Source organism: Scyliorhinus canicula, chromosome 15, assembly GCF_902713615.1.
Source record: "Scyliorhinus canicula chromosome 15, sScyCan1.1, whole genome shotgun sequence".
In the NCBI taxonomy this organism is placed as follows: Eukaryota; Metazoa; Chordata; class Chondrichthyes; order Carcharhiniformes; family Scyliorhinidae; genus Scyliorhinus; species Scyliorhinus canicula.
In genome coordinates, this window is record NC_052160.1 from 63498987 (window position 1) to 63521125 (window position 22139).

Below are 22139 nucleotides of genomic sequence, written 5' to 3' on the forward strand. Positions count from 1 at the left end.
TCGGCTAGAAGGCCAAATAGGGCATCGTCCCTCTCCTTGTGGTCCAAATCCGCAAAGAAATGGCAGAGGTGCCATCCCATCTCCTTGTTGAGCCTGCTGCGACATATGCTGTCTGTCATCTGTTTGATGGACAGTGATGCCTGCACACCTTGGGGCGTTGCCGACCTAACCATCTAGGTCCCTTCCTGGCCTGATGGTCGGCTGAGTCCTCAGAGCTTGGAGCAGGGCCCTGTACATGGGCCACCACCTCAAATGTCTGTCGCGCTGCTGCCGCCGCCTTCTCTGGCGTCTGGTTGCTTGGCCTGCCAACACCATCACAACAGCAGCTTCCGCAGGTAATAAGGTAATATTACCTTCCATAAGGTAACATCTGTAAGGAATTGGAGAGGGTGTGAGACTGATAATCAGCTGTGACTTCCAGGAACCCTTGGATCCCTGAGCATGCCCCACCCTCACACCCATCCCTCAGGGTGTCATCCAACACGCCCTGCACATGCACTCCCAGCCGCCGCAGTGGCCCCTGGGCACTCTTGGGTCTTCGAATGTTGGCTGCTGCCTCTGTGGTGATGATGCCTCTGGAGTTGAGGAGAAGTGTCCAGGCCTCATAGCCTGGTTAGGATGCTCGGTAGTAACAACCGTCATGGCACGCCTACCCATGGGGATCCACTTGGGAATATTTTGTTTATTAAATGGTAAACATCACAATTGGACAAAACCTACGGCAGCACTGTGGCACATTGGTAGCACTGCAATCTCACGGCGCCGAGGTCCCAGGTTTGATCCTGGCTCTGGGTCACTGTCCGTGTGGAGTTTGCACATTCACCCCATGTTTGCATGGGTTTCGCCCCCATAACCCAAAGATGTGCAAGGTAAGTGGACTGAACACACTAAAATTGCCCCTTAGTTGGAAAAAATTAATTGGGTACTCTATAAAGTAAAAAAAAAACAATTGGACAAAACCAAAAAGGTACAAGCACAGCCAAACGGTGCAAGCACAAAACCACAACAGTGCAGTTGCACAAAGAAAACCAAATACATATTATACAGGAAAGAGGCAGGAACAACACAAGGTCAGCAGCAGGCCGCAAGAACATGCCTGCAATACCGTCATCAGGTGTCCATCCTGGCTAGACATCCCCATGTTCCCAGCGGTAGAGGCTCAGCAGTGAAAAAACACACCGGACAGTCACACGATGAAGAGTGCGCCAGAGGAGAGACTAGATACCCTTGCCTCTGTCCCAATGTCAGTGGCAAGACATCACAAAAGCCTCCTTTCTTCACTGCAGGCCATAAAACTAGAGGAAGCGGCAGCAAATGAACCCTCGATCTCTAGGCCGAGGACATCGGACAGGCAACAGTACAGTAAGGGCACCAACCATTAGCAAAAACACTCCTCCAACGCCCCTGCCGCATTGCGCAGTTGGATCAGTCCACCTCATCATCAGGTCAGTCCACCCAGCCTGATCCTCCCTCCAGGCCAAGGCAACAGAAAAGGCAACAGCAAACACACAGGCAGCCTGCAGGTGTCGGTGGCCATCAAAAAAATGCAATTGTTTTACTTGGTGTTCGTCATGCTCTCGTGGACCTATACATTTCGCAAATCGAGCCTATATTTCTTAACTTGCCTTAACTTCACCAAACATTTGTTTGCTATTTTACTTGCAAATCCGTTTGCAAGCTTATTAAAATTTCACTCAGCCTCTTCATGTGCTTTGTGCCTCATTTTCCGATCTCATTTCGGTCTTTTTTACTGGCTGCAACAGAACTTTGGTCTTTTTCCTTTCTTTTAGCTTCACCATTGACCAGGTCGGTCTCTGGCAGTGTCGACCTGTTTCCATTCTGCAATTCTCACATTGTCCTCCCTTTGGGGTCTTTTGTTGCCCTCTCTCTGGGGTCTTCTATTGCCTCTTGAGGTCTTTCATTGCCTCCTGTTTGAAGTCTTTGTTGCCTTGTCGAGGTTTGTTGCCTGTGGACCTTATTTTCCATTTGCCCTCTAATAATAGTAATCTTTATTGTCACAAGTAGGCTTACATTAACATTGAAGTTACTGTGAAAAGCCCCTAGTCGTCACAATACGGCACCTGTTCGGGTACAGTGGTAAAATTCAGAACGTCCAATTCACCTAACATGCACGTCTTTCAGGACTTGTGGGAGGAAACCCATGCAGACATGGGGCGAACGTGCAGACTCCGCACAGACAGTGATCCAAGCCAGGAATCGAACCTGGGACCCTGGCGCTGTGAAGTCACAATGCTAACCACTGTGCTACCTCTATCTGGGTTTCTTCTAAATTTTTGTGTCGATAGTCATTTGTTTGTTTTTGTGGACGGTGCTTAAAATTTTTTTACCTCTTTAATATGGAGTTTAGTAATCTCCACCCCCCACCTCACATACACACAAACACATACAGGCTGTAGTTGCTAGGATACATTTGATTTCCCTCTTTTTTTTAAAAAGGTCTTGCTGCTGGGCAGATCTTTGAAAGAGATCTTTGAAACTGTGCAGGTGTTACTTTGCAACAAACGTTATCAATGATGGGACAGAATGTTCCCGCTTTTGTTCTGACCGCACTGAGCTGGAAGCTTAAATCTGCTCTCATTATTTAAAATGAGTGTTTGAAGATATTTCCTTTCAGTTTCGAGTGCATTTAAAACTAAGGGATGTGATTCAGCGACTGCATTGAACCCGGCGTGGATCCGGGCACATGGGTGAATAGAGAGGGCAAAATCGAGAGAACCATTTTGCGATTCACTCTCATGGCGAGAATATCATTAACCCTCATTTGTATTCATAGCAATCTCATTAACGAGATTGAAGCCGAATGCAGTGGCCTCCTGGGAATTATCCGACTCCCCAGCAGGAAGTCATGCGTCGTGGCTTAGTACTCCTTTTAAAAAATTTAAACCTGGCACAAGGGCTACTGAGGAAAAGCGAATCGCTATTTCCATTTTCAGTCATGCAGCTCAAAGGCACCAGAGCTTCTGCTCCAGTGCGCAGGGGACGAGACACGGGAGACATCATGTCTGATAGGCTTTCAAGCCATCTTTTATTGTGGAGACCCATAACAAGGACAATCACAGTTGCAGGCTGTCTGCCCTACCAGCACTTCCAGGACAGAGCCCTGCTGCGGCTTCTATCCTGAAATTCAAGTTTACTCTCTTTAACTGTGAGCAGCCTCTTGCTTCACAACGGAAGGCTATTTGAAATAAGGAATTAGCCTCGTTAGTTGTGATAGCACTTCACACTCCTCAATTGTAAAGTGCCTCCTCGAGGGCACACGTGCCATGTCTCAGAGGATGATTAGTGCATTGCATGTCCAGCAAGCTTTGATACTTGAACACTGTGCCTGAACTCTAGGAGCGTCAGCACGACAGCGGCAGTTCCCAACAATCAAACAGATCACTGTGGGTCTTCTCGCGACCAAAGGGCAAGTTGTGTGAATGAGCAGAGGGCTGCTGAGCACACACTCCCTCATGTTCCCGAAAGAGGTCTGGAGTCTAGGGGCTCCTGATGTAGCCAGGGGGGAGTGTGCAGAGCAAGGTTTGCGGCACAACTGGCTCGCTGGGCGGCCCTTTGAGAGAAGGCGGGAATCGCAAGGGTGGGGAAAGCTTGGGGGATTTGAGGGCCCCGCTGTTGAAGCCCTAACTGATTGTCGTCCTCTCTCCTTTTCAAATTCCTTTCAGGTAAAATTATGTTTGCTGGTGGGGTTCCTGGGGAGGCTGCCCTCACGTTGCTTGTGGCAGCCTTGGCAGGCAGACGTTGGAGATGGCAGCAACATAGGCTAGAGGCGCACCACATGTGTAGGGGGCCAGCACACAACCTGAAGACCCGGCCGCCCACTGGGTTAAGGAGAGACTCAGAAGGGTAAGCCAGTGACGGGCCAAGGTGTACAGATGTCGTTGGCCATTCAAAGAGCTGCCGGACACCATGTGCCGCAGAAGACAGCATCTCAGCAAGAAGACAGTGTGGTACCTGGCCCACGTCCTCGCGAACTTGGCACCCCGTGGAGGAGGAGGACACTTGCCCCCAGTGGTCATGAGGGTCATTGCAGCCCTGAACCTTTATGCCACAGGCTCATTCATGAGCTCAAGTGCGACCTGTGGCATTTCCCAATCTGCCACGAACAAGTGCATCTCGGAGGATCTGGATGCTCTGTTGCCCGGGCATCCAACTACATCATCTTCTAGCTGGACCACGTACAAGATGCCTGGGCTGCAGGATTTGCTGCCATCACTGGGATACCCCAGGTGCAGGGAATGATCAATGGCACGCATGTTGTCCTGCGAGCACCGGGGCATCAAGGAGTGCGCTATATTAACAGGAAGGGGTCCACTCCCTGAATGTTCAAATTGTGTGCGACCACTGCCTCCGAATCATGCATGTATGTGCCTGCTACCTTAGCTCCATGACAGCTACATGCTGGGGCACTCGGCAATCCCGGTGTCTTTGAGGACAACCCGAGGATGACGGGTTGGCTCGTGGAAGACCAGGGATAACCACTGAAGTCATGGCTGATGACGCCAGTGCGGAGGCCCGAGTCCAAGGCGGAGATTTGGTATAATGAGGCCCACACTGTCACCATTGTTGTCATCAAGCAGTGCATTGGCCTGCTGAAAATGCAGTTCTGATGCCTGGACCACTCTGGTGGTGCCCTGCAGTACATCCCCCAGAGGATCTCCCACTTTGTGGTGGTCTCCTAAACCCTCCATAATCTGGCACAGCAGAGGAGTGACATGCTGGAGGAGGCTGAGGGTCATGTGTTCTCATCTGAGGAGGAGGTGGTCCAGAAGGAGATGCCTTAGACGAGTTGGAGGATGGAGGACAGTTGGCAATGGTCCGACATGCGAGGAGGACCAGGGAAGCCCTCATCGTCTCCAGTTTCTCCTCGGACGGGTTTGTGCTCATCACCTCAACACCCCCCTCCCCCCCCCCCCCCCCCCTCCCCCACAACGGGAAGACTTTAGAAATAGTGGATTCTAAGCATTGGGCAACTTAAGGGTTAAAATTCTGGGGGTTAACTTAGTCTGCAGTGGTCATGTTTTTTTACAATAGTTCTGTTTTGGAGGGCCTGGGTGCCTTTAGCAGCCACAAGGTGAAATTGACAAAGGAATGTGTTTTTCAGTCTGGGTTAATGGACTGTGATTTGACTAGGAAAGTTCCTGGGGAGTTAATGTGCTTTGTAGCATGCAGAGATAATTTGTTTTTCAGCTTCGGGAGATGAGATTATTGCTGGGTGAAGCCAAGGAATGAAGTCAGACATTTTGAAAAGCTTTAGAGAGATAGTTTTGTGGAGAAACTTTAGAGAGAGGAGTTGAATTCTGATCAGACTGACACTGAGTACACAATTCTCTCACAGTAAGATAGTTATAAAAGAGCAATATATAAAGCAGAGCAGTCTTGTCTGGGGACAAGCAAGATGCTAAAACATGCCAGGCGAGCCAGCTTTGTAAAGATATTCAACCAGAGTCTGAAGGGGTTCGAACAGTAGTCCAAATCTGTTCTGGGAAACAAGTATTACTCTATGCTATGCTAATTTTTACGGCAGAATGAAAGCTGTGTGTTTCTTTTCTTGATGTTTAATGAGAAATAGTGGAGTGGTGTTTAAGGGGTAAATGTAAGCTGCACATTGGCCCTTAAATTCTTCAGGTGAGAGAAAACTCTCAACATTTTCACCGGACCCTGAGACCTCTCGGTTCCAAGAGACTATTCTGATCAGGGGACTCTCACCGTGCCCCCCTCAAATCAGTAATTTCCACCCTGAGGTGAGGGAATGACCCGTCCTTACTCCAAATTCCTAAACCGAAGGCCCACCAATCCTACCCACAAGATGAGACAAAGAGAAACCCCTGGTCACTGTCAGCACTCTATCCCTCCCCCCCCCCCCCCCCCATATAACTTGAAACGTGCAATCTACCAACCAAAGAACAATACTCGTTCTTCGCCAGCCCTCTCCCTCCAAAAAACATGCTGGGCTTATCTGACAGGCTGAAGCCCCTCCCCCCACTTCACACCTGTTCACTAGCTAAGATCCAACTGCAAGTTACATCGCCCCAACAAGGGCCCACATCTAAACAACAAAAAAAGATAGGCTCCCCTGCCTGCCTTCTCCGCAAAGGAATAACCAAAACCAAAGCCCTTACAATTCTCAACATTCCACCATGGGCTATGTATTATCCACATTGTTACCTGAACCATTACCATCAACTACATTGCTCCCACATCCCTCCCCAAATATATACACTGGACACTGCGGCCCCTCCAAAACAGAAGAAGAAACCCCAAATAACCAGAAATATATACAGAATACTGAAACATCCCCAAGTAAATCCTTCCCATCGCCAACCATTAAAATCCCAATTAAGTCCAAGTCCTTGTGCCTTGACAAAAGCCTATGCCTCCTCCGACATATCGAAAAAATGGTCTTTCGAATTATGCGTCACTCTCAACATTCCTGGGTACACCACTCTAAAACACATTACACTCTTCTATAGCACCAATTTCACCCTATTAAAGGCTGCAAACCTCTTCGCTAGCTCTGCCCGATGTCCTAGCAAATCCGGATGTTGCTCCGTTCCCACATCATGCATCTGTTCTCTTTGGCCCATTTCAAGACCGGCTCCTTCTTCTGGAAGCGATGAAAACGAACGATCACGAGCCATGGTGACTCATTTGCCTAAGGCCTCTGCCAGAGTTTTCGGTGGGTGCTATCCAGCTCAGGAGGGGACATCTGTTCATTCCCTCCCCCACCCCACCCCCACTAGCTTGGCAAACATCTGGGAAAAATACTCAGTCTGCCTCGGGCCCTCCAGCTCCTCTGGTAGCTCCACAATCCTGTGGTTCTGTCTCCATGGTCTGTTCTCTGGGTTCTCGACCTTTGCCCTCAGGCTCGTGTTTCTCTCCTCAATCAGCAGTATGTCAGCTTCCAATGAGGCAATTTGGTCACTGTGCCGCGACATGATCCCCTCCACGCCCTTCAGCACCTCTCCATGCTCTTTCACGGCCTTCAATGTTTTTCCCAACTTCTCCTGGATTGGGCCAAGTGCCTCCATAATAGATTTTTTGAGGGTCTCCACCATCTCCCTTCCTTGCCTTTCAAAATGTTCAAATTATTTTTCAAATTTATGTGCCATTACATCAGTCAACGTTTCCACTGTGATAGGAACAGCCTTATCCGCCGAGGTCATCTCCGCCATCTTCCCTCCCAATGAGCTTTGCACTCTCTCTCGAAAGACTATCACTCGTACCCTTCTTTCCAGCAGCCTTTTTTGCAACTTTCGACATACTTTCGTCGACCAGTGTCTTATTCAATTAGATAGGTCAGGCTTATCCACCAAATTTCCCCAGGAACCACATGTGGCAGGAAGAGAAAATATGATTGCTGTGCTTTGTCACGACTGTACCATGTGAGAAGACAAAAATGGACTATATTCATGTTGATGTTCGCATGCTTAAAAATGTTAAATGATATATCACAGAGTATAAGTTGCATGTAATCTTAAGAAATGTTTAACATTAAAAGAGTTTTAGGAAAATGAAGCCATCTATTTATACTGCCGGTTCACTTTTTGTTAAGGTGGGAGATGTGACAACTGGAAGACTTTTGGAATATTGGATTCTAAGTATTGGTAAATTTAAGGATTAAAAGCCCGGGGGTAGAGTATGGTTGACTGCAGTGGTCATGTTTTTTAAAAAGAATTCTGTTTTGCGTGGCCAGGGTGTTTTTAGCAACCAGAAGGTGAAATTGACAAAGGAATGTGTTTTTCAGCCTCGGCTAATGGACTGTGGTTTGGCTGGGAAGTCCCTAGTGAGTCAACGTGCTTTGCAGCCTGTAGAGCTCATTTGTTTTTCAGCTTGGAGAGTTGAGGTCATTACTGGGTGGAGCCAAAGAATACAGAGATACATTTTGAAAAGCTTTAGAGAGGCGGTTTTGTGGCAAAAACCTTGGAGAGAGGAGTTGAATTCTGAACTGCCTGTCACTGAGTCCACAATTCTCTCACAGTAAGATAGTTCTGAAGAGTAATATGTAATGCAGACCAGTCTAGTCTGGGGACAAGGAAGAAGCTGATACACGCCAAATGAACCAGCTTTGTGAAGATATTCAGCCAAGTCTGAATGGGTTCTAACAGAAGTCCAAATCTGTTCTGTGATAGCAGTATTACTCTATACCATGCTGATTTTTAAGACAGATTGAGAGCTCTATTTTTATTTTCTTGTTGTTGAATGGGAAATTGAGTAGCAGTGTTTAAGGGGTAATTGTAAGCTGTTCTTTTTGGGTGTGAAGTTAAAAATTTCAATATTGTATTCATAATAAAGTTTTGTTTAAAAAATACTCAAGCCCTATTTCTTAATGAAATCACTCCTAGAGTGAATCGTTATTTCCGCTGTCTTACCAACAAACTAAAATATTGGGGTTTTGGTCCAGTATCCTTGCCATTGTTGTGGTGTGCTCTGGAATCATAATGTCCTCCATTTCCCTCCATCCCCCCCCCCCCCCTCCCCCGCCATTTTCCTCCCTGCCCCCAATTCCCTGTCCTGGATGCTCCTCATTGTCCACACTATGGCATTGACGCCCTCAGCAATGCTCCTCAGTGACTGGGCCACACTCTGCAGTGCCTCAGGAATATCCAACTGCATCTGGGACATGTCCCTCAGAAACTGGGACATGTCGAGGCTGTCAGCCATGGTCATTACAGACTGAGTCACGCCTTGGACACCACCACTGAAGACGCGGACATCATGCTCCAGGTTTTCTACTGTGGTAGCCACCCTAACAATGTTGGTCTTGGTGTCACGAATTGTCAGTACCATCCCCTGCGCCTGCAGCCTTTGGGACTCCTCCAATCGGCCTGCTGACACCCCCTCCTGAATCTCACGGCTGTGTCTGATCTCTGCATTAAATCTGAAGGAACCTTGTCCAGAAGCTCGGCATCTGGCTGGGAACCAGCTGTGTCCTGGGATCCAGCAGACCTCAGGCTGTTGTCTCCGTTGGATGTTCCTGCCTCCACCTAATGCGCATCACCAACTGTGTGGTGATCACCAGACTGTGCCCCAGAAGCCTATCCGCTAATGTGGCCCACCGAGGTGTGTGTCTGTGCTGATGGAAGGAGCGGGTGATAGCTGTGATGCCTCACTAGAGGTCTTCTTGGAGCTCTTCTCTGGAGTGGTCCCTTGGGTGGCAGAGTGATGGCTCAGCCTCATCAGATCAAGATCCTGCAAGACAATGGTCAGCGAGAGTGAAGGATAATTTTGTCTGACATGAACGACTCACTTGAGACAGGTCATCTGGATGAAGGAGCAGTGGATCCTCACATCACTGGTGCAAGCCAACCTTGCAGTTGGTGACTTCTGACCCCGAGTAATCCCCTGATTTTCAAAGCCCGTACTTCATAGGGGGTGAGAACTCTAAACTCTGGGACTCCGCCTCCGTCTTGGCTTTTCCCGCATATTACGGGTTATCTTCTCCTGCAGGGATAAAGAGAGAGCATTGTGAGCCGCACACTTGAAGGGTCGGGGAGGAGGGGGTCAATAGTAGGTGGCATGTGTTGGTATGAAGGGGTTGTGCTGGTGGGTGCCAGGGAAATCTGAGGCTAGCAGGCATAACTGATGCAAGGAGAGAAGTGGTAACTTACCCTTGAAGCTCATTGGAGGTTGTTTGTGTTCTTCCTACATTGGACGGCTGTCCTGTTGCCCGCACTGACAGCCACTGCTATTGCCTTCCAGATGGCGCTGCTGAGCCTGCTGCTGATTCCCCGACCCCCTCGGGTGAATAGAGTGGCCCGCCTCTCATCCACAACGTCAAGAAGCCTGGCAAAATCGACATCCCCAAAGCAAGGAGCAGGTCTGCACGCTGCCATGCTTGTTTGTTGACTGGGAGTGGTGAGAGAGCGTTAAAAAGCAGCTCCCCCTTGTTCGCAGCTGCTAAGGTGGGAGTCGGACAAATCAAGCGACGAGACAGCCAGTAATGTCGAAAATCTTGTGGGGCTCATTTTTGGCACAAAGTTAGTTGAATACAGGCCGCGATCTCCCGAAACACCCTGCCAAATGTGCCAAAAAACAGACTTCATTTTTCCATTGAATCGCGCCCAAGATTTACGCATTTCGTTCTGCTTGTCATGAAGGGGTTTTTTTAAACTGGGAAATTTCACTGCTCTTCACATCGGGCCGTTTCTTTTCTTTCCTTTTTAAATTTAAAGCTGCAACACTGCTTTCTAGTGCCAGCTTTTTTTAAAAGCTTTTGAGCCTTTTTTTAAACTTCAGCAATTGTAGCTGTTTGTTTTAGAAGGTTACCTTCTCAAAACCTCATTCTTTTTTGTTATTGGAATATCCCACTTTGGGAGACTCAGTGAGCTCGTTGTCAATCGAATTTACGAGCAATTCCCTTTTACTAGCTCTTTTCTGTTATTAAAAATTGAATGTCCTGGGGTTTTTTTTAAAACTTAAAGCAACAGTTCTTTTCATGATCGATTTTTAAAAATCTTCCGAACAGATCAAATTCTGTATTTTTACTTGTTGTACGGTACAGATTCATTTTATTTTTATAATCTGCAGCTTTCTTTCTGTTCTTCCTCTGCAAGTTCCGGTACTAAACACTTCCAGGCTTTATTTTGCTGTGCAGTTCAAAGCCAACATGCAGTCCAGTTGAAAAATAAAGTTTCCTTACTTTAATTTCACTTTTTTAGTGGCCTTACTGAAAAGGTCCATTGTTCTCGTCACCAGTTTGTAATGTTTTTGATCCTGACCTTTCAAGATCAACCAGTACACACGTAGGCAAAGGAGGTGATTAACATTACATCTGTCCTCTATTGTTTCAGCAGTCTAACTAACAAGAATGTCATGATATGCAGGCACACACACATAATGATATACAGACAAGCAGCTAATGGATACAGAGAACAGGACATGACCAATAAGCAGGCAGGACATTCGGGGTGGGATCTGACTATAAAAGACACAAGGCACTCACACTCCGCCTCTTTCCACTGATGAACATCTAGAGAGTCAGTCAAGGGTGTTGTTACAATCTCATACCTCCACCACATGACTAAGAGCTAGTCTGGTTCAGCCAGACAGAGTAACCACACTTAAGTTAGCAGAGAGTCAAACTCACAGAGAACTGTGCTAACTGTGCTATTAGTTCAATAAACTTGATTGAACTAACTTCAAAGTCTGGAGTATCTTTCTGATCTAAACTGCATCCAGTTGCAGCCAGTGTTAGACCAGTTACCTAACACGACATGATACCAGGAGACTACTAATTTAAGGTGGCTTACCTCAGTCCATTCCGTGACAACAAGCAAATGTATCCCGGCACCATGGAGAAGATTCAGGCTCCTCACCAGCTCAGGACGTCTGGCAATCTCAGTGCAACTGGCGGATATTCAAGCAAAGTTTCTGTTGTACATCAAAGCCTCAGATCTCACGGGTGTGTCTGATGCAACAAAGATCCCGCTTCTCCTCCCAACAGCGGATGATCAAGCCATCGAACTCTTCAACTCGTTTAACTTCACCGAAGGCCAGGACAAGATAAAGTTTCAGACCATCCTGGACAAGTTCGATAGTCACTGTGAAGTGGTTACCAATGAAATCTTTGGCCGCCACATATTCAAACAACGTCTTCAAGGTAAAGGTGAATCTTTCAATGCCTTCTTAACTAGTCTCCGCCTGCCAGCGCTGTCCTGCAACTTTGATGATATTGCTGACTCCATGATCAGAGACCAAATCGTATTTGGAGTTCACTCTGTTCCTCTGAGAGTGCCACTCTTAAAAATCAAGCATATGACCTTGTCAGCCACGATTGAAACATGTACAGTACATGAGCACTCAAAAAAATCGGTATACCCAATACAAATCAGCTGAAAATGAGAAACTTGCCTCCCATGAGGCAGAGTGTGTGCAGGCTATTTGCCGGATGCAGCACCTCAGCATTGAAGAAGGCGGCCATCTTGCGCGCTTTTCCCGGGGCCCCACGCACGCGCAATGCGAACAGGATAACGAAGTAACGGCGTGTAATTACGATTACAGCATTCTGATCCTGGCAGTGCAACAGATCCAGAGGACGAGTGCCTGGAGTCCGTCTACCGAGTGGGTATCATTACCACACGTGAACATGCTGCACCTAACTCATCTCGCATTCAGTCCATCCTCGCTTTGGATTCGGAGGATGAATGGCGTGCGGTGATGCAGGTCAACCGCTGCTCCATCCAGTTCAAGCTGGACACAGGAATTCTGCCAACCTCCTCTCACAGGCAGACTTCAAACGCATCAAGAAGCCCCCCCCCAAGGTCTTCCAGAAGCCTGCCAGCTCCTGGACTATAACGGTAATGCCATCACAGCACTGGTGTCCTGCCATCTACTCGTCTCCAACCGGAGCACCCAAGCAAAGCTAAGGTTTGAAATTGTCAAGCCGGACAGGGCATCCCTACTGGGCGCGCATGCCTGCAAAAAGCTAAAACTGGTGCAGCAGATTTATTCAACGACATCCTCCAACGTGGATCTTCAACCTGGCATTGACGACATCCTCGCTCAGTATCCAGATGTGTTTGACAGTATGGGCACTTTGCCATATCGGTATAAGATCCTACTGCGACCTGATGCCAAGCCAGTGGTCCATGCACCACACCGGGTCCCAGCTCCGCTGAAGGAGCGCCTGAACAAACAGCTCAAGGAGCTGAAGCAGCAGGGGATAATTTCCAGGGCAACCAAACCGACTGACTGGGTCAGCTCGATGGTGGTGGTTAAAAAACCCTCTGGAGACCTGCGCATCTGTATTGATCCCAAGGATCTCAACCAGAATATAATGCGTGAACACTACCCCATTCTGAAGCGGGAGGAACTCACCAGTGAGATGGCACATGCAAGGTTTTTCACTAAATTAGATGCGTCACATGGATTGTGGCAAATCCAGCTGGACGAGTCCAGCAGAAAGTCATACACCTTCAGCACACCGTTTGGCAGGTACTGCTATAACCGTATGGCATTTGGCATCGTCTCGGCATGAGAAATATTTCATCGCATCATGGAGCAGATGCTGGAGGGCATCGAAGGGGTTTGTGTGTACATGGACAACGTCATCATATGGTCCACGACCCCTGAGGAGCATGTTTCCCATCTCTAGCAGGTATTCCGCCGTGTCCACGCCAATGGCCTGAAGCTGAACAGGGCCAAATGTTGCTTTGGCATGTCGACACTCAAGTTCCTTGAAGATCAGGTCTCTCAGCAGGACGTGTGCCCCGACACAGACAAGGTCAAGGCCATAGCAGCCATGAAGGTCCCGGAAGACAAGAACGCGGTATTGCACTTCCTGGGCATGGTCAATTTTCTGGGTAAGTTCATCCCAAACATGGCCTCACACACCACAGCCCTACGAAACCGAGTGAAGAACTCCACTGCCTTTGAGTGGAAGGCGGCCCATCAGGCAGAGTGGTTGGAGCTGAAAGCCAAGCTCACCACAACACCCGTATTGGCATTTTTCGACCCAGACAGGGAAACGAAAATCTCGACAGATGCAGGCCAGGATGGCTCGGTACGGTCCTGCTGCAGTGTGACGACACCTCAGCCTGGGCACCGGTTGCCTACGCATCAAGGGCAATGACGCCCACCGAACAAAGGTATGCACAAATCGAGAAGGAATGCCTGGGCCTTCTCACTGGCATTCTCACGTTTCATGACTATTTCTATGGCCTGCCGACATTCAGAGTCGAGACGGATCACAGGCCCCTGGTCCACATTATGCACAAGGACCTTAATGACATGACGCCTCGGTTGCAGTGCATCCTCCTCAAACTCAGAAGGTACGACTTTGACCTGGTCTACACGCCTAGCAAGGAGCTCATCATTGCCGATACATTGTCCCGCTCCATCACCGTGCCGAGTGAACCACCGAACGTCATCCGGCAAATTGAGTCACAGGTTCAGGCACAGGTACAGCTGTATGCTAGCACCCTCCCAGCATCAGATGAGAAGGTGATTTGTATCCTTGAGGAGACGGCCAAAGACCCCCTCTTGCAGCGTGTTATGCAACACCTAGCCAATGGCTGGCAAAAAGGGCAGTGCCCTCAATTTTTCAATCTAAAGGACGACCTGACGGTGGCTGGTAGTATCCTCCTCAAACTGGACCGGATTGTAATTCCACTTGGTGCTCCATCAAATCCATAAGGCCACCTCGGTGTGGAGAAGTGCAGACACAGAGCCAGGCAGGCTGTCAGCTGGCCCGGGATAAGCCAGGACATCGCAAACATGGTCCTTAACTGTGCGACCAGTCAAGGCTTACAGCCAGCGGAGTAAGGAGCCTCTCCGTGGTCCACAGTTGCCATCCTCCTGAGGAAGGAGCAGTGCTCCGAAAGCTTGTGTTTGAAACAAACCTGTTGGACTTTAACCTGGTGTTGTAAGACTTCTTACAAGGTTGGCATCGACCTCTTTCATGCAAATGGTCATGATTACGTGTTAATCATTGATTACTTTTCCAATTATCCTGCAGTCGTGAAGCTCTCAGACTTCACATCTCGAACCGTCATCAAGGCCTGTAAGGAGACGTTCTCCAGGTACGGTATCCCACTCACTGTCATGAGTGACAATGGCCCGTGCTTCAGCAGCCATGAATGGTCTCTGTTTGCCCAGCCGTATCAGTTCAAACACATCATTTCCAGCCCACACTATCTGCAGACAGAAAAGTTGAGAAAGGGGTGCACATAGTCAAGCAGCACATGTGCAAGGCCGCGGATTCTGCGTCTGACATTCACCTTGCGCTGCTTGCGTACAGGGCGACCCCACTGTCCACTGGCATGTCGCCGGCTCAACTCCTGATGAACAGGGACCTACGATCGACACTTCCAGCCATACACGTGCCCAACCTGGATCACAGCCCGGTGCTGCAGAAGGTGCAGCAACTCCGAGACCGGCAAAAACAGGGCTATGATGCTCATGCCACCGATGTGCCAGTGTTATCCCTGTCAGACACTGTTCGGGTCAAGATCTCTGATGGAGGCTGGTCAGTTCCAGCTATCGTTTTTCGACAGGCTGCCCCCCGCTCGTATGTTGTGCGTCTGGCTGATGGTTCTGTTAAGCGACGAAACAGACGGGCACTGCACAAAGTTGCCTGCCGCAACCACATTCTTCTCCATTTCCTTCGGTTGTTTTGCCAGCTCCTGATACATCGACTCACAAGGCCACCAGTCAGGCTTCAATCCCGCCCATCAAGGCGCTGTCATCCCCACCACCACCTCTCCGGCGGTCGACCAGGATCAGGCGCAAGCCACAGAGACTGGACTTATGAACATTTGTTCTGTTTGCTATGTTCTGTGTTCTCGCATTAGACAGCTGTTTTCACATGTACATATGTTCACACCCACTACATGTATATATGTTAATATTGGCCTATTCTTGTAAATACACTCACATGTCATCCAAGCATAAAAATAGGGATGTCAGGATATGCAGGCACACACACACAAACACACATAATGATATACAGACAAGCAGCTAATGGATACAGAGAAGAGGACATGACCAATAAGCAGACAGGACACTAAGGGTGGGATCGGACTATAAAAGACACGAGGCACTCACACTCTGTCTCTTTCCACTGATGAACATCTAGAGAGTCAGTCAAGGGTGTTGTTACGATCTCACACCTCCACCACGTGGCTAAGAGCTAGTCTGGTTCAGCCAGAGTAACCACACTTGAGTTAGCAGACAGTCGAACTCACTGTGCTAACTGTGCTATTAGTTCAATAAACCTGATTGAACCAACTTCAAGGTCTGGAGTATTTTTCTGATCTAAACTGCATCCACTGTTAGACCAGTTACCTAACACGACAAAGAAAACATGTATCCTTCGGTCCAATAATGCACTGGCTTGTAAAGTACTAACGTACAGTACGCCAGCGGAATGCTGACAGAGGGAGTGAAGGGCAGATGTGTTTGGTGGTGGCATCACGCTGGAGTTGACGAAAATGGCGTTGGATTTATGCTTTGCATACGGAGGCTGGTGGGATGAAATGTGAGAACGAGGGGGACTCTATCCTTGTTCTGGGAGGGAGTGGAGGGGGCGAGGGTAGTGGCGCGGGAGATGGACCGCACAGTGTTGAGGGCCCTGTCCACAACTGTAGGTGGAAAATCACGGTCAAGAAGGAACACATTTTCGAAGCACCATTTTGGAAAGTGGCATCGTCGGAACAAATGCGACCGAGGCGAAGGAGTTGAGAGAAAGGGATGGATTCCTTACAGGGTGTAGGGTGCGAAGAGCTGTAGTCCAGATAGCTATGGAAGTCAGTGGGCTTGTAGTGGATATTAGTGGATAGTCTATTGCCGGAAATGGAGACAGAAAATCAAGGAAGGGAAGGGAAGTGTCTGAGATGGACCAGGTGAAAGTGATGGAGGGGTGGAAACTGGAAACGAAGTTGATGAAATTTTTCCAGGTCCGGGCGAGAGCATGACGCGGCACCAAAATAGTCATCAATGTATCGGTAAAGGAGTTGTGGCAGGGGGCCAGGATTGGCCTGGAAAAAGGAATGTTCCACATACCCCATAAAAAGCGTAGCTAGGACCCATGCGGGTACCCATTGCTACAACTTTGATTTGGAGAAAGTGAGATGAGTTAAAGGAGAAGTTGTTGAGAGATAGAACGAGTTCAGCCAGGCGGAGGAGAGTGGCGGTGGATGGGAATTGTCCGGGTCTCTTTTCGAGAAAGAAGCGAAGAGCTCTCAGGCCATCCTGGTGTGGATGGAGGTATAGAGGGATTGCACATCCATGGTTAATAGAATGCGGTTAGGGCCCGCGGGTGGGTGAAGAAGGGGGATGGATGAGTGAGGGAGGGGGAGAGGTAGCTGAGGGAGGGGGAGAGGTGACTGAGGGAGGGGTGGATGAGGGAGGGGGAGGGGTGGATGAGGAAGGTGGAGAGGTGGGTGAGGGAGGGGGAGAGGTGGGTGAGGGAGAGCGAGAGGTGGGTGAGGGAGGGGGAGAGGTGGGTGAGGGAGGGGGGGGAGAGGTGGGTGAGGGAGGGTGGGTGAGGGAGGGGAGATAGGGGTGGGTGAGGGAGGGGTGGGTGAGGGAGGGCGAGGGGTGGGTGAGAGAGGGGTGGGTGAGGGAGAGGTGGGTGAGGGAGTGGTGGGTGAGGGAGTGGGAGGGGTGGGTGAGGGCGGGGTGGGTGAGGGAGGTGGCGGTGAGGGAGGGGTGGGTGAGGGAGGTGGGGGTGAGGGAGGGGGAGGGGAGGGGTGGATGAGGGGAGGGGTTGGGGGGGTGGATGAGGGGAGGGGTTGGGGGGTGGATGAGGGGAGGGGTTGGGGGGTGGATGAGGGGAGGGGTTGGTGGTGGATGAGGGGAGGGGTTGGGGGGTGGATGAGGGGAGGGGTTGGGGGGTGGATGAGGGGAGGGGTTGGGGGTGTGAGGGGAGGGGTTGGGGTGTGAGGGGAGGGGTTGGGGTGTGAGGGGAGGGGTTTGAGGGAGGGGCAGGGGAGGGGTGTGAGGGAGGGAGAGGGATGTGAGGGAGGGGGGAGGGTGTGAGGGAGGGGGAGGGGTGTGAGGGAGGGGGAGGGGTGAGGGGGAGGGGTGAGGGGGAAGGGTTGGGGGAGTGAGGGAGGGGGAGGAGTTGGGGGGGAGGAGTTGGGGGGGAGGAGTTGGGGGGAGGGAGGGGGAGGGGAGGGGGGAGGGGAGGGGAGGGGGGGAGGGGAGGGGGGGAGGGGGAGGGGAGGGGGGGAGGGGAGGGGGGGAGGGGGAGGGGAGGGGGAGGGGGAGGGAGGAGGGGGAGGGAGGAGGGGGAGGGGGAGGGAGGAGGGGGAGGGGGAGGGAGGAGGGGGAGGGGGAGGGAGGAGGGGGGAGGGGGAGGGGGGAGGGGGAGGGGGAGGGGGAGGGGGAGGGGGAGGGGGAGGAGGAGGGAGAGGGAGGAGGGGGAGGGAGGAGTGGGAGGGAGTGGGGAGGGGGATGGAGGGGAGGGGGATGGAGGGGGAGGGGGAGGGAGGGGGAAGGGGAGGGAGGGGGAGGGGGAAGGGGGAGGGGGAGGGGGAAGGGGGAGGGGGAGGGGGAGGGGGAGGGGAAGGGGGAGGGGGAAGGGGGAGGGGAGGGGGAAGGGGGAGGGGGAGGGGGAAGGGGGAGGGGGAGGGGGAAGGGGGAGGGGGAGGGGGAAGGGGGAGGGGGAGGGAGAGGGAGGGGGTGTGAGGGAGGAGGCAGGGGGGGTGTGAGGGAGGAGGCAGGGGGGGTGTGAGGGAGGAGGCAGGGGGGGTGTGAGGGAGGGGGCAGGGGGGTGTGAGGGAGGGGGCAGGGGGGTGTGAGGGAGGGGGCAGGGGGGTGTGAGGGAGGGGGCAGGGGGGTGTGAGGGAGGGGACAGGGGGGTGTGAGGGAGGGGAAGGGGGGTGTGAGGGAGGGGAAGGGGGGTGTGAGGAGGGGAAGGGGGGGTGTGAGGGAGGGGAAGGGGGGTGTGAGGGAGGGGAAGGGGGGTGTGAGGGAGGGGAAGGGGGGTGTGAGGGAGGGGAAGGGGGGTTGTGAGGGAGGGGAAGGGGGGTGTGAGGGAGGGGAAGGGGGTGTGAGGGAGGGGAAGGGGGGTGTGAGGGAGGGGAAGGGGGGTGTGAGGGAGGGGAAGGGGGGTGTGAGGGAGGGGAAGGGGGGTGTGAGGGAGGGGAAGGGGGGTGTGAGGGAGGGGAAGGGGGGTGTGAGGGAGGGGAAGGGGGGTGTGAGGGAGGGGGAAGGGGGTGTGAGGGAGGGGAATGGGAGTGCGAGGGAGGGGGAATGGGAGTGCGAGGGAGGGGGAATGGGAGTGCGAGGGAGGGGGAATGGGAGTGCGAGGGAGGGGGAATGGGAGTGTGAGGGAGGGGGAAGGGGGGTGTGTGGGGAGGGGGAAGGGGGTGTGAGGGAGGGGGAAGGGGGTGTGAGGGAGGGGGAAGGGGGGTGTGAGGGAGGGGGAAGGGGGTGTGAGGGAGGGGGGTGTGAGGGAGGGGGGTGTGAGGGAGGGGGAAGGGGGGTTGTGAGGAGGGGAAGGGGGGTGTGAGGGGGGGGAAGGGGGGTGTGAGGGAGTGGAAGGGGGGTGTGAGGGAGGGGGAAGGGGGGTGTGAGGGAGGGGGAAGGGGGGGTGAGGGAGGGGGAAGGGGGGGGGTGAGGGAGGGGGAGGGGGGGGGTGAGGGAGGGGGAAGGGGGGGTGAGGGAGGGGGAAGGGGGGGGTGAGGGAGGGGGAAGGGGGGGGTGAGGGAGGGGGAAGGGGGGGTGAGGGAGGGGGAAGGGGGGGTGAGGGAGGGGGAGGGGGGGGTGAGGGAGGGGAAGGGGGGGGTGAGGGAGGGGGAAGGGGGGGGTGAGGGAGGGGGAAGGGGGGGGTGAGGGAGGGGGAAGGGGGGAGGGGGAAGGGGGGATGAGGGAGGGGGAAGGGGGGGTGAGGGAGGGGGAAGGGGGGGTGAGGGAGGGGGAAGGGGGGGTGAGGGAGGGGGAAGGGGGGGGTGAGGGAGGGGGAAGGGGGGGTGAGGGAGGGGGAAGGGGGGGGTGAGGGAGGGGGAAGGGGGGGGGTGAGGGAGGGGGAAGGGGGGGCAGAGGGAGGGGGAAGGGGGGGGTGAGGGAGGGGGAAGGGGGGGTGAGGGAGGGGGAAGGGGGGGTGAGGGAGTGGGGAATGGGGGTGAGGGAGTGGGGAATGGGGGTGAGGGAGTGGGGAATGGGGGTGAGGGAGGGGGGAAGGGGGGGTGAGGGAGGGGGGAAGGGGGGTGAGGGAGGGGGGAATGGGGGGTGAGGGAGGGGGGAAGGGGGGGTGAGGGAGGGGGGAAGGGGGGGTGAGGGAGGGGGAAGGGGGGGGTGAGGGAGGGGGAAGGGGGGGTGAGGGAGGGGGAAGGGGGGGGGGAGGGAGGGGAAGGGGGGGGGTGAGGGAGGGGAACGGGGGGGTGAGGGAGGGGGAAGGGGGGGGGTGAGGGAGGGGGAAGGGGGGGGGGGGGTGAGGGAGGGGGAAGGGGGGGGTGAGGGAGGGGAAGGGGGGGGGTGAGGGAGGGGAACGGGGGGGGTGAGGGAGGGGGACGGGGGGGGTGAGGGAGGGGGACGGGGGGTGGTGAGGGAGGGGGACGGGGGGGTGAGGGAGGGGGACGGGGGGGGGTGAGGGAGGGGGATGGGGGGGGTGAGGGAGGGGGAAGGGGGGTGTGAGGGAGGGGGAAGGGGGGTGTGAGGGAGGGGGAAGGGGGGTGTGAGGGAGGGGGAAGGGGGGTGTGAGGGAGGGGGAAGGGGGGTGTGAGGGAGGGGGAAGGGGGGTGTGAGGGAGGGGGAAGGGAGAGTGAGGGAGGGGGAAGGAGGTGTGAGGGAGGGGAAGGGGGTGTGAGGGAGGGGGAAGGGGGGTGTGAGGGAGGGGGAAAGGGGGGTGTGAGGGAGGGGGAAGGGGGGTGTGAGGGGGAGGGGGAAGGGGGTGAGAGGGAGGGGGAAGGGGGGTGCGAGGGAGGGGGAAGGGGGGTGCGAGGGAGGGGGAAGGGGGGTGTGAGGGAGGGGGAAGGGGGGTGTGAGGGAGGGGGAAGGGGGGTGTGAGGGAGGGGGAAGGGGGGTGTGAGGGAGGGGGAAGGGGGGTGTGAGGGAGGGGGAAGGGGGGTGTGAGGGAGGGGAAGGGGGTGTGAGGGAGGGGGAAGGGGGTGTGAGGGAGGGGGAAGGGGGTGTGAGGGAGGGGGAAGGGGGTGAGGGAGGGGGAAGGGGGGTGTGAGGGAGGGGGAAGGGGGTGTGAGGGAGGGGCTAGGGGGGTGTGAGGGAGGGGGAAGGGGGGTGTGAGGGAGGGGGAAGGGGGGTGTGAGGGAGGGGGAAGGGGGGTGTGAGGGAGGGGGAGGGGGTGTGAGGGAGGGGGAGGGGGGTGTGAGGGAGGGGGAAGGGGGTGTGAGGGAGGGGGAAGGGGGGTGTGAGGGAGGGGGAAGGGGATGTGAGGGAGGGGGAAGGGGGGTGTGAGGGAGGGGGAAGGGTGGGTGAGGGAGGGGGAAGGGTGGGTGAGGGAGGGGGAAGGGTGGGTGAGGGAGGGGGAAGGGTGGGTGAGGGAGGGGGACGTGGGGGGCAGGATGCCCGGGTAAAGTGGCTCGAGCGTTAACGATTGTGGCGCGAGGCGGCGGTGTGAAGCAGCCGCGCACCCTGAAACACGACGCTCTACACGACACGCTCTTGCCTCATCTCCCACGTTCAGAACCGCGGGCGGTATATTAAATCGTTGGTTAAGGCCACCTGTTATCGCGTACTGTACTGTTTTCAGCTCTGTTGTCCTTTTTCGCCCTAAAATAGGTAAATGTACCTGCAACCCGCCCGTTCAGTCTGTCACGAAGCAAACGGACTGGTGGGCCCGCTCTGGGAAGACGTCACCGGAAGTGGGTGTTGAGCACGCGGACAGACAGGTGAGTGTCTCTCTCACCTGGACAGGGACAGCAGGGAGCTGAGGGCTGACCAAAACATGCAAATTAAATCATAGGCTCATACAACAACAAACTGCATTCATATACTGTTTTAAACTGAATAAAATACCCTTGAGGTGCTTTGGAAGAGATTGTGGCACAGCATTTGACATGGAGTCTTAGGTGAAAAGGCAGGTTTTGCTGGGATGGTCCTGGGTTTTCACTAAAAGTCTCGGTGCCCCCACAGTATTCTTCAAATTGCACAAATGCCCCAGATTTCTGCTCCCTTCCCCCCCCCCTCCCCTTTACCCCCCCCCCCCCCCCCCCCCACCACCACCACCGTTCCAGTTACTGCCTGTTAACCCAAAATGATCCTCTCCTGCTGTCCTGCACATTGGGAATTGGAATGCCAACCATTCTGTGACTTCAAAGTGACTGCACCAAGACACACCTACATGCACTGAAATCCTTCTTTGCGGCACCAGGAGACGGGAGTGAATCAGAAATAAAATCCGAAAATGCTGGATAAACCCAGCTGGCCTGGCAGCATCTGTGGAGAGAAACAGAGTTAACATTTTGAGTCCAAATGACTCTTCTGCAGAGAAGGTGGGGAATCAACCTCTGGGTGAGGAAAGAAGATGAGCAGGAATTTCCGCCAACTGCAAGTCGCATGAGGTAGTAAGACGGTGTCCATCAGTAAACCCCCAATCAAAGCTGAGACAAGTTTAGCTGAGCCCTGGCTCGTTTAACCAAACTTCTCGTTGAAAGAGTGCGGGGTGAATTTTCCGCTGGTGGCATTCTCCGTTCTGCCAGCAGTGCAGCCCTGCCTGG

General features: G+C 53.6%; 1 protein-coding gene across 3 annotated transcripts in view; it reads right to left on the minus strand.

Annotated features, from left to right (window-relative positions):
- The window catches only part of meiob (meiosis specific with OB-fold), a 254364-nt gene extending 233083 nt beyond the window's left edge, over window positions 1-21281 (minus strand). For 2 of the 3 annotated variants that reach the window (XM_038820921.1, XM_038820919.1), the window contains exon 1: window positions 21212-21277. The gene's annotated coding sequence lies outside the window, so the exon portion shown is untranslated. Of the gene's footprint in view, window positions 1-9268; window positions 9463-21211 lie in introns of all 3 variants that reach the window. The other variant, XM_038820920.1, reaches the window with a different exon arrangement.
- Between the last annotated feature and the right edge of the window lie 858 nt (window positions 21282-22139).